Source organism: Carassius carassius, unplaced genomic scaffold, assembly GCF_963082965.1.
Source record: "Carassius carassius unplaced genomic scaffold, fCarCar2.1 SCAFFOLD_124, whole genome shotgun sequence".
Lineage (NCBI taxonomy): Eukaryota > Metazoa > Chordata > Actinopteri > Cypriniformes > Cyprinidae > Carassius > Carassius carassius.
Window position 1 is genome coordinate 74,940 of NW_026775042.1, and position 11,061 is coordinate 86,000.

Consider the following 11,061-nt stretch of genomic DNA (forward strand, 5'->3'; position numbering starts at 1 on the left):
ACGGTAGAGACGCAAATCATACCTCTGGCTGACCGCCTGGGCCTTCATACTTACCTGGCAGGGGAGACACCATGATCAAGAAGGCGGTTCACCCAGGGCGAGGCTTGCCCTTTGCACTCCGGCCATGCTGACCCCTGCGAATTCCCCAAATGCGGGAATCTCGACTGCATAATTTATGGTAGTGGGGGACTGCGTTCGCGCTCTCCCCTGAAATTGTTGGTGAAACAAAGCAGAAGAGGTTTTTTTTTGCGTTTTGCGTTTTTTTTTGCGTTTCAGAATGGGGAGTTCTGTCACATGCGAGGTATGTGTTGTGCGCCTGTGAAACAAAGTCAGTTACGCTCAGCCAGTTAGCACAGACCTTACTTTGAAAGTCGATTGGACTGACTGCAGCCTAGCTGTAGCTGTCTCCATGTTGTTTGGTTGTCCTTTTTCAATTGGTATTAGTTTTGTTGTCGCTTACAGCGCCACCGAGTGGCCTGTCGCAGCGCCCTTTTTTTACCTGGCCTCTGACTGAGCCCCTGCACAGGTGTGCCGATTTGGGTGAAGGGATCTCATTCCTTCCTGGAGTTATAGCCATTCGAGCCATCTCAGACACGCCACCTTAGCACGTTTTGAGGTCCCCTCGCCAAGGTGAATGGAAATTTCCACTTTTTTGGGATGATTATTGACAGGCAGACTCCAAAGAAGCTTTCTGTGCTGCTTTGGGTGGGACTGGGCCAAATACCTGGCGCTAGGTTGCAAAAGAAGGTTTTCGACAAAATCCCAAATACCCGAAAATTTTGTCAGAGCGACGAGCCAATCTGAGACCTGCGTCTGGTTCGGCTCGAGCCAAGGATTCCCATGACATAAGGCACGTGGCTCTGCGACGAACCGTTTGGGAATTACGAGCGATGCCGTACTTTCCGTCGCTGCAGTGCCAGCGTCAGGCCGAGCGTGACGAGGCCCGGTGACGTTGCAGACAGGGGAGGGTACTACCATCCCCCAGCGTTTTTAGGTCCCCCAGACTAACCAAAGCCGAGATGGGCATCGCCGTGTCCGGCTTCCTCCCCGCTGCGTCTTAGCGGCATCGCTTCTCGGCCTTTTGGCTAAGATCACGTATCTTGTCGGACGGTTGAGACTGCGATCGCCTCTTGGGGGTTTCCTGACTAGAGATCTTTTTATATCTTGAGTCACACCACTTCGAGAGGTACATTGAACTCTGCTGCTTCGGGCTAAAACAAGTTTTAAGGTAAGGTCTTTTAATTATTTATTTGGTTATTTATTATTGTATTTATTGTTGTTTTAAGTTTTTAGCACCACAGCGTGCGTTTTTTATTCAGGCAGGTTGAGGGGAAGCTCCTTGGAATGTCCCGTATGGACTTTTCCAGCAAGCTGATCCAAAAGACCTTAGCTTTTAGATCTGACGACCTGAATTGTTTGATGACTCTGCCCTTGAACAAAGGATTTGATGTTTAATCAAATTAAACAAACCGCTTCCCTGCTTAATGACTTTTGGCAAAGGTTTGATTCAGTTAACCCTATCAAGTCGATTAACGCGGATACGCGTTTTGAGTCATTTTCTCCTGATAACCCCGAAAAGAACTTAAATTACACTTTCAGTTTTAATCGTACAGATAAGAGCAATACATCAATCGAATCTGTAAAGGGTCTACTTTTTTTTGGATACATACATAATAACAACAAAACTTTGTGCACTTATAAAATAAAGATAACAAACAAGGTGCGCTGTCTGCAGCCTTTGTCTGCGCTGATCTTCTTTTACAAACACGTCATTTAAATGAACTGTAACTCCGTGAATACTCAACGAAAATACATGAGAGAGATATCTATAGAAAGCTTGACATGTCTATTTTTAAACTAAACAAGTGCCGCCGAAAACAGATATTCTGTGATAAAGTAATCCATATGAAAACAACGAGATGTCTGTTTTTCATGTCTCCCTTCATTATATCTAATGTGACCACGCCCCCGCGCTGAACGCGCTATTCAGATTCAAACTGAAGCGCGCAGCTTGAATACGCCCACACAGAAGAAAAAGCAGCCAGACTGTTCAAGTTTTTTTTATTTTACTGTTTGCTTCGCGATGATAGGAATAACACATAATTCACCCCAAAAAGATGTGATGTGGTTGAGGATTTGAGAAATGGATTTCCTCAGAAAAAAAGAATGAAGCACTTTATTCAGCAGAGATCATAAACACGAGTAAGTCTCTTTTTATTTATTTATATACTTGTACTAGTTTTCACATAACGTGTAAACGTTTTACTAGTTAGACTTTTTCCGAACTATATTTCCTGACTAAATATATAATCAAGTGAAACATTATGAAGTTTCAATAACAATATACAACACTATACCCTTCGAAAGCTTGATGTAAATAATATAAATGTAACAAATAGATAACTGTAACAAATGTAAAAACAATGCTTTTCTTTCCATTTATTCCCCCTAAAAACCCAGAAAAATATTCTCAGCTCTTTTCAACATTAATAATAATGATGATAATAATAACAACAAACGTTTTTTTTTTTTTTTTTTGTAGAAAATAAGATTGTTAAAAGGATTTCTGAAGGATTGTGTGACTGGAGTAAGCATGCCAAACAATTTGTTTGAAAGTCAGCTTTGATTGTTTCTAATAAACTGTTTAACTGCTCCCCCAAGTGGATATTAAATTATGTTGTGGGATAATTAAATATATTCTTAATAAACTACAAACATAAAATTATATAGATTTATTTTGTTCTCACATTCTCTCTTGTAACTCCTCACTCACAGTGGCACAGATGACTGAGAGGCTCATTATGCAGCTCATTATGCAGGCCTTTGTCTTCTCAGGTGTAAATCACAATGATATTTATGGTAGTTGACGCCTACTCGCATTTGACTTTTACCAACAAAAAGTGTCTTAGAAAATTTTAAGCAATATATTGTTTTCTGTGAGTGAGTAAACAAGATGATTTTCACATCATTTAGAAAGAAAAATTCTAGGCTACAAGCTCCAGTTCTCAAAAATCCCGGGAACCATTGTTCTTTATGTGTTTTTTTGCCTTATTCAAGCGTTTTAACATTTTTAGTTTTTCACTAACCACGCATAATATTTTTTTTCTCAAAAACACAATCATGTACATACATGCATTTCACATATTATTACAGCCCAGTTTGTGCTGATTACAGTGAGATTAGTCTTTACCCATTTAGATATTTATAAGAAACTGAAAAAAGCACAAATGTCAAGGCATGACAAAACTTCTCCAGGCCCCAAAAATACCCTTAGACTCCAGAGGGTCAAAGCCCAGTTCTCCATGTTCACTGTCGAGAAACTTTCTGATAACACACTTAAAACTGTGATTGTAAGGATGTTCAATGAAACAGTGACTGGAGATGATATTTATGTTTGGTTGGGTAGATTTTGCACTGTTCGAGGCCAGCCTGTCAAAGTGTTAGATGAAGATGGCATTTGGACATGCTTCTGGCGAATTCCCATTAAACAATGGGAAGACGCTGGGGGCTACCAGGGCCTGAAACATCTGCCTTCCATGATTGTGCTCGGAGAGAACAGAGGCTACATACCAAACTCTGCAGGAAGGGTTGCAGGTTTGGTCATCTCGCTGAAGCATGCCAAGAGTTAGTATGTGGGAAGTGTAGAGAAATTGGTCACAGTTTGATGATTGTACCAATGGCAGACGGTGCAATCTTTGTGGAGAAACAAACCACCTCTACAGAGACTGCCCTAAAAGTTTTGCCAACAAGCTCAAAATGGCCGCCCCACATGGGCAACAAACGAATGAACAAAGGAAAGAGGAGGCGGTCCCTGAGGTATTGGCGGGAATTTCAAATTCCCAGCCGGCCTCAGGGATTGGGCAGGAAGGAGGAAGTGGGACGGCCACAGGGGCGGAGGCAACGGAACAGGAAATGGTCATGGAAGGAGAGGAAAGTGAGGAAAAAAACAATTCCTCACTAGTAACAGTTTCGGATGGGGTGCAGGAATCTACCGGGAGTGAGACAGAGTGTTCACTCCCTAACGCTCAGGTGCAAAAAAGACCTGCGGGGTCTCCTCTGATTGTAACGGAGGAGAAAAAATCTAGGGCAGCATATAAGCTTGATAGTATCGATTCGGTAGATCTGGAGCGCATGTGGCCCCTAGAGTCCCCCAATGAGGTATCCTTTTTGCACATTAAGCTAACAGCATCATCGCCAAAAGAGCCACAAGAGGTTTCCTCTGTGGCCTCTGAAGCGACAGGCATTTGCCCTCCTGATCCCAGCTCGTCTGAGGAAAAGGAAAGGCAAATGCAACAAGATATAACATGATTTTAATCGTATCTTTGTAGTCTTTTTACTGTCTTCTGTTTTAAATGTCTTATACCTTTTTAACCCTACTGCTCATGGCCCTCACCATCTCTACTATCAATGTAAGAAGTGTGAGGTCCACCATTAGAGCACAGAGTATTTTGTCCCTTTTAAAATCTTTTAAGTCAGATTTGTTTTTATTACAAGAGTGTTCTCTGCCCTTTTTAACTAGGTACAAGAAAATGGAGGAGCTATGGTCCGCAGGAGCCTCCATATGGAGCGGATCAAATTTTAACAAAAATGACGGAGTTGCGGTTTTAATTAATAATCCTAACATCTTGGTGAAGGGCAGCACTGTGGTGAGGCAAGGCCGGGCACTTTTAGTAAATCTGACCTTTTTAGACAGGGATTTTAATGTTCTTAATGTATATGGTTTTACGGAAAAGAATGAAAGATATGAGCTTTTAGAAGACTTGCAACCCCACATGCTAGGTAGGGCCCCCCTAATGGTAGCAGGGGATTTTAATTGTGTTTTATCCAAAACAGACAGGAAAAGGGTAGGGGAGGATTTTAGAGTGGACAAAACGTCGGTTTTATTGCAGGGTTTAGTCAGAGATTTTAATTTAGTCGACTGTTTTAAAATTTTGCATCAAAGAGAGGAGGGCTTCACCTGGTTCAGTGGTGATGGTACCAAAGCCTCTCGAATCGACTACGTTTTTACAAGGGACTGCCCGCCGACCGATGCTACATTAACCCCCCTCTTTTTCTCTGATCACATGATGCTGTCTTGCACCCTTTCACTGCCCATGGGTGTGACGGTAGGGGGAGGGCTGTGGAAGCTGAACTGTTCCCTGTTGGAAGACAAGGATATAGTTTTAGAATATAGGGAACAGTTCAGCCAATGGCAGAACCTCCAAGACTTTTACGATACACGTGCACAGTGGTGGGAGATGGTAAAGGACCGGACAAGACAGTTTTTTGGAAAGATAGGGAAAGAAAAGAAGAGTAGGGAAAAGAAACGCATGTTGGGGTTCCAGAAAAGACTACAAAGGTATTTTAATCTTTTAAATAATGGTTTTGATTTTAACGAGGAAATTCAGGAAGTAAAAAAAGAAATGTCAGTTTTAGCCAATATAGAAAGTAAAGGGGTCCTTTTAAGAAGTAAAGAGAGAGAAATAGAAGAAGGCGAAAAGTGTACCAGATATTTTTTTAAGAAAATAATAACAAGGGGTGGGGGGTTAACCAGGGTTAAAACAGGGGATAGGGAGGTTAACACAACAAAAGAGATTTTAGAGGATGTGGAAAAATGTTATGGGGCATTATATAGTTTTAAAAAGGTACACTTTGACACTGCAAAAGAAGTTTTAAATTTTATTGAGGAAAGGGTTGACTGTCAAAATGAGATTTTAACCCAAGATTTTAACATCTTAGAAATCCAAAAAGCTCTTGGAGGTTTTAAGAAGGGGAAGTCCCCAGGAGTGGATGGACTTCCCCTAGAGTTTTATCTAACATTTTGGGACATTTTAGGACAAGAGCTTTTGACAGTTTTTAAAGAGTTTGAGACCCTCGACAGACTTCCAGACAGTTTTAGAATAGGGATAGTTTCTTTACTTCACAAAAAAGGTGACCGGACTGACTTAAAAAACTGGAGACCCATAACACTTTTAAATTTTGATTATAAACTTTTTAGCAAAATTTTAGCAACACGCATGTCAATGGCTTTAGAGGACGTGATTCACCCGGATCAAGCTTGTTCTGTGCCCGGAAGAAAGATAACAGACAGCCTAGTGCTGATCAGAGACGCCATCTGTTATGCGAGAGACAGAAATATTCGGCTAGTAGTCCTAAATTTGGACTTTGAAAAAGCATTTGACCGAGTCTCGCACCAGTACCTTTTTCAGGTACTGCAAAAAATGGGTTTTCCAAAGAGGTTTGTAGCCTGGGTGGGACTGCTGTACAAGGGACTAGTCAGCAAATTCCTTGTAAACGGGCATCTTTCCAAAACTGTGAACATACACAGTGGTGTCCGTCAGGGATGTCCTTTATCTCCTCTCCTGTTTGTGGCTTGTATCGAGCCACTGGCACAGATCTTGAGAAAGGATAAATGGATCAAAGGACTGGACGTTCCTGGGACGGGTGGACTGACAGCGACTTGTGCCTTATACATGGACGATGTTACTCTTTTAACCACAGACATTTTATCTATACGAAGAGCACTGGACTTGACTGACTGGTACGGTCGGGCCTCGGGCGCCAAACTCAATAGAAACAAGTCTGAGGCCCAGCTCTTCGGGCCGTGGGGGGACGTGGACACAGGAGGACTTGATTTGGTTTTTAAAGACAACGATTTTAAAATTTTAGGTGTTAAATTTGATAAAGAGGGTGGAGGACGGGAAAGCTGGACTGACTTGCTAGGGAAAGTTAGGAAAAGACTAGAGTTTTGGGGACTAAGACAGTTGACGATTGAAGGTAAAATTTTAATTTTTAAATCTGTGATTTTACCTCTGATTTTACTTGTTTGTTCTGTTTTTAGCCCCCCTCGGCAGTTCCTGGTGAAACTGGAGAGGGCGGTGTTTTACTTCCTGTGGGGGTCCAAGTGGGAGCGCCTGAAGAGGGAGACAGTCAAGAAAAGGCCAGAGAACGGTGGAAAAGGCCTCCCAGACCCCCACCTGTTTTTAGGCAGCTGCTTCACCGCCCTGCACATCAGTTATGCCATGACCCCATCCAAAGAAAACAAGACGGCTGCAATGGCGCGATTTTGGATGGGGTCTTACCTAAGAACTTTAAAAATTTTACCAGTAGATTTGAAAACCCCAGTGTCTTTTAACTTGCCTAAAGAGTACAGTTTTATAAAAAAGTTTTTAAAGAAATACCTTTTAGAGAGGGAAGATGTCACCATTTTAACTAAACACAAGTCTCTCATTTCTGTTGTGCAGGACCGGGAACCGGTGAGTCCAGTTCTGGGCCTCACACTAAGTGAGGCCAAACAAGTTTGGCGGAATGCGGCTCACCCTGCTCTCCAGAAAAGGCACAAGGACTTATCGTGGATGGTGGCTCATGAGATCCTCCCGGTCAGGGCGGTTATGCACTCCAGAGGCATGGCCAAAAACCCCATCTGCCCTCGGTCCGGCTGCAATTCCCCGGAGACCGTCCACCACCTGCTCTGGGACTGCAGCACTGCGCGGGTCCTGTGGGCCAAGACCGGCCCCCTGTATTTCCCGTGCCTACCAGCAGGTGGGGCCCAGTTCGGGTACCAGCTCGCCATCCTTGGGGTGGGCCGGGGCTTGAAGGACTTGACGGCACAGAAATTTACCTCGCTCTAGCTCACCCTCAACGTCATCAAGGATGCCATCTGGGCCACCAGAAACCTGCTGGTGGGGAAGCGCGTTACGGTAACCCTCCATGCATGCGAGCTAAAGGTAACATCAATGCTGCAGGGGTACCGGACGATGATATTCGGACGGGGGGGCCGGGGTCGCACAGAGAGGGTCCCGGCAGGCACCGACCCTGGCTGCCCGTAGATGCACCCTCACCATTCTGGCTACGGGAACAGTGGGCCAGCGGGCCGGAGGAGAGGGGATCTCCGCTGAGCCCGTAAAGTAGCATCTCATGTCCCTGTTCTGGAGAGTGGGGTGAAGACCGACTTGATAAGGACTCACCCCCGGTCTTGCACAACAGATGTTTTTTTTTATTGGTTTTTATCCAATAAATTGGTTTTTATTGTGTTTTATCAATAAAATTGGTTTTATTAACATGCATATGAGGCTTGTTTGCTTTTTTAAATATGTATTTTACTTTTGAAACCAATCGCACCTTTTAAACACACCCCAAATATGGCCTTTTAAAAACAAGCAAAACACTGTGGTTTTAATCAAATGTTTTTTAACAATGATTGTTTCTTTCATTTTACCATGTGTATTTATTATATATTATATGGCTTGTTTTAATGTGTGCTTGAAAAGAAAAATGTGTGTGAAAGTAAAAATGCAAATGGAAAAAATGTAACTCGTGACAATAAAACTTTTTTGAAAGAAAAAAAATCTATTCTTATCAGTTTAATATCTGATACGTCCCCCATCCGGGGACTACATATTAAATGGATTTTTAGATCACGGAGCTGGAGCCGGGGCTTGCTCCGTCCACTCCAAGGATCGGCCTGGTATTGCAGTTTCTCCAGGAACGGTGTGCTTTCCCTTTTTGGGGATTGCCGTTTATTGTGTCGAATAGCAGAACAAGGAATGAGATCTGCCATGCTGTGGTGTATTGCGAACTTTTTTCCTGATGCGCCCTCCTGGGGTCTTGGACTCTTCCACGAACGATGCACCCACCTGAGGTCTTTCACAGACGAGGTGATGCATCGAATCAGGTGTGTTTGGTTAAAGAGAGTCATCTAAAACCGGCGTTGGGAAGCACCGGCCCATGAGCTTGGCAGTTTCCAGGCCAGTAATGGAAGGCACCCGTCCTTCCTTTCCTGGAGGGGGGCTAACCGTTGGTGTGGACGGTAGAGACGCAAATCGTACCTCTGGCTGACCGCCTGGGCCTTCATACTAACCTGGCAGGGGAGACACCATGATCAAGAAGGCGGTTCACCCAGGGCGAGGCTTGCCCATTGCACTCCGGCCATGCTGACCCCTGCGAATTCCCCAAATGCGGGAATCTCGACTGCATAATTTATGGTAGTGGGGGACTGCGTTCGTGCTCTCCCCTGAAATTGTTGGTGAAACAAAGCAGAAGAGGTTTTTTCCAGGTTTTTTTTTTTTTGCGTTTCAGAATGGGGAGTTCTGTCACATGCGAGGTATGTGTTGTGCGCCTGTGAAACAACGCTTTCACCGATTTTTACGCTCTTGAAAAATCGGACCCTGGTGGGTGGTTCAGTTCGAATATAGCACAGACCTTACTTTGAAAGTCCATTGGACTGACTGCAGCCTAGCTGTAGCTGTCTCCATGTTGTTTGGTTGTCCTTTTTCAATTGATATTAATTTTGTTGTCGCTTACAGCGCCACCGAGTGGCCTGTCGCAGCGCCCTTTTTCACCTTGCTTCTGACTGAGCCCCTGCACAGGTGTGCCGATTTGGGTGAAGGGATCTCATTCCTTCCTGGAGTTATAGCCATTCGAGCCATCTCGAACACGCCACGTTAGCACGTTTTGAGGTCCCCTCGCCAAGGTGAATGGAAATTTCCACTTTTTTGGGATGATTATTGACAGGCAGACTCCAGAGAAGCTTTCTGTGCTGCTTTGGGTGGGACTGGGCCAAATACCTGGCGCTAGGTTGCAAAAGAAGGTTTTCGACAAAATCCCAAATACCCGAAAATTTTGTCAGAGCGACGAGCCAATCTGAGACCTGCGTCTGGTTCGGCTCGAGCCAAGGATTCCCATTACATAAGGCACGTGGCTCTGCGACGAACCGTTTGGGAGTTACGAGCGATGCCGTACTTTCCGTCGCTGCAGTGCCAGCGTCAGGCCGAGCGTGACGAGTCCCGGTGACGTTGCAGACAGGGGAGGGTACTACCATTCCCCAGCATTTTTAGGTCCCCCAGACTTACCAAAGCCGAGATGGGCATCGCCGTGTCCGGCTTCCTGCCCGCTGCGTCTTAGCGGCATCGCTTCTCGGCCTTTTGGCTAAGATCACGTACCTTGTCAGACGGTTTAGACTGCGATCGCCTCTTGGAGGTTTCCTGACTCGAGATCTTTTTATATCTTGAGTCACACAACTTCGAGAGGTACATTGAACTCTGCTGCTTCGGGCTCCAACACGTTTTAAGGTAAGGTCTTTTAATTATTTATTTGGTTATTTATTATTGTATTTATTGTTGTTTTAAGTTTCTAGGCTGTTGGTGCCTCCATCATGTCGGCTGCCCGTGCCGGCGTGCGGAGGCACCACAGCGTGCGCTTTTGTTTTAAAGAGGTGAATGGCAAGCTCCTAGGGATGTCACGTCTTGACTTCTCCAGAAAGTCCTTTTTTTTTGGAGCGTCCATTCAGGTATAAGTTTGAGGGCTCGTGTACGTGGGTTAAGGGGACCTGCGCGCTGACCCCAAAAAATTTTTGACGGACGCGGCGTCGATGTCTGCCGGACCGCGCCGGCCCACGGGAGACCCCTGACCAGCGCAGGAGGATCTGGACCCCCGAGGGGCCCAGCGGAAGCCCACCCAGATTTGAGGCCCCTACATGCCATTCAGCACTTCTCCACAGGGTGGCGCACGGAGCAGTACACCTCAGGTTTAAAACAGTGGCATTTACCCGAATGGGGGGTGTACGATTTTTTTGCCCACGAAACCTATATTTGTCCATTTGACCTTTAAAGTTACAGAATGACCACGGAACCGATGCGGACCCCCGTCGGACCCCCAACCCGGGTCCCACGAACCCATTATTTGTCCATTTGACAATTATATTCACACAATGACTGCGGATCATCTGCAGACCCCTTGCGGACCCCCACCCTGGGTCCCACGAACCCCGTATATGTCCATTTGACCATTATATTCACACAATGACTGCGGATCATCTGCGGACCACTTGCGGACCCCCACCCTGGGTCCCACGAACCCACTATTTGTCCATTTGACCATTATGTTCACACAATGACTGCGGATCATCTGCGGACCACTTGCGGACCCCCACCCTGGGTCCCACGAACCCACTATTTGTCCATTTGACCATTATATTCACGGAATGACCACGGATCACATCCGGAACATTTGCGGACATATCCAAAATTGTGGTGAATGTTAACCAAAATGTCACAGACTTTGCCAAGCTGTAACTCCGCCAAA

At 45.1% G+C, this 11,061-nt stretch overlaps 2 non-coding genes and 1 pseudogene across 2 annotated transcripts; all 3 read left to right on the forward strand.

Moving 5' to 3' along the window:
* The first annotated feature begins 46 nt into the window (after positions 1 to 46).
* Positions 47 to 210, forward strand: LOC132134428 (U1 spliceosomal RNA). The gene has a single exon (XR_009429576.1). It is a non-coding gene; the product is annotated as a U1 spliceosomal RNA (small nuclear RNA).
* An 8,093-nt stretch (positions 211 to 8,303) lies between these two features.
* Positions 8,304 to 8,480, forward strand: LOC132134425 (U2 spliceosomal RNA; annotated as a pseudogene).
* A 351-nt stretch (positions 8,481 to 8,831) lies between these two features.
* LOC132134417 (U1 spliceosomal RNA) lies at positions 8,832 to 8,995 on the forward strand. The gene has a single exon (XR_009429571.1). It is a non-coding gene; the product is annotated as a U1 spliceosomal RNA (small nuclear RNA).
* Positions 8,996 to 11,061: the final 2,066 nt, after the last annotated feature.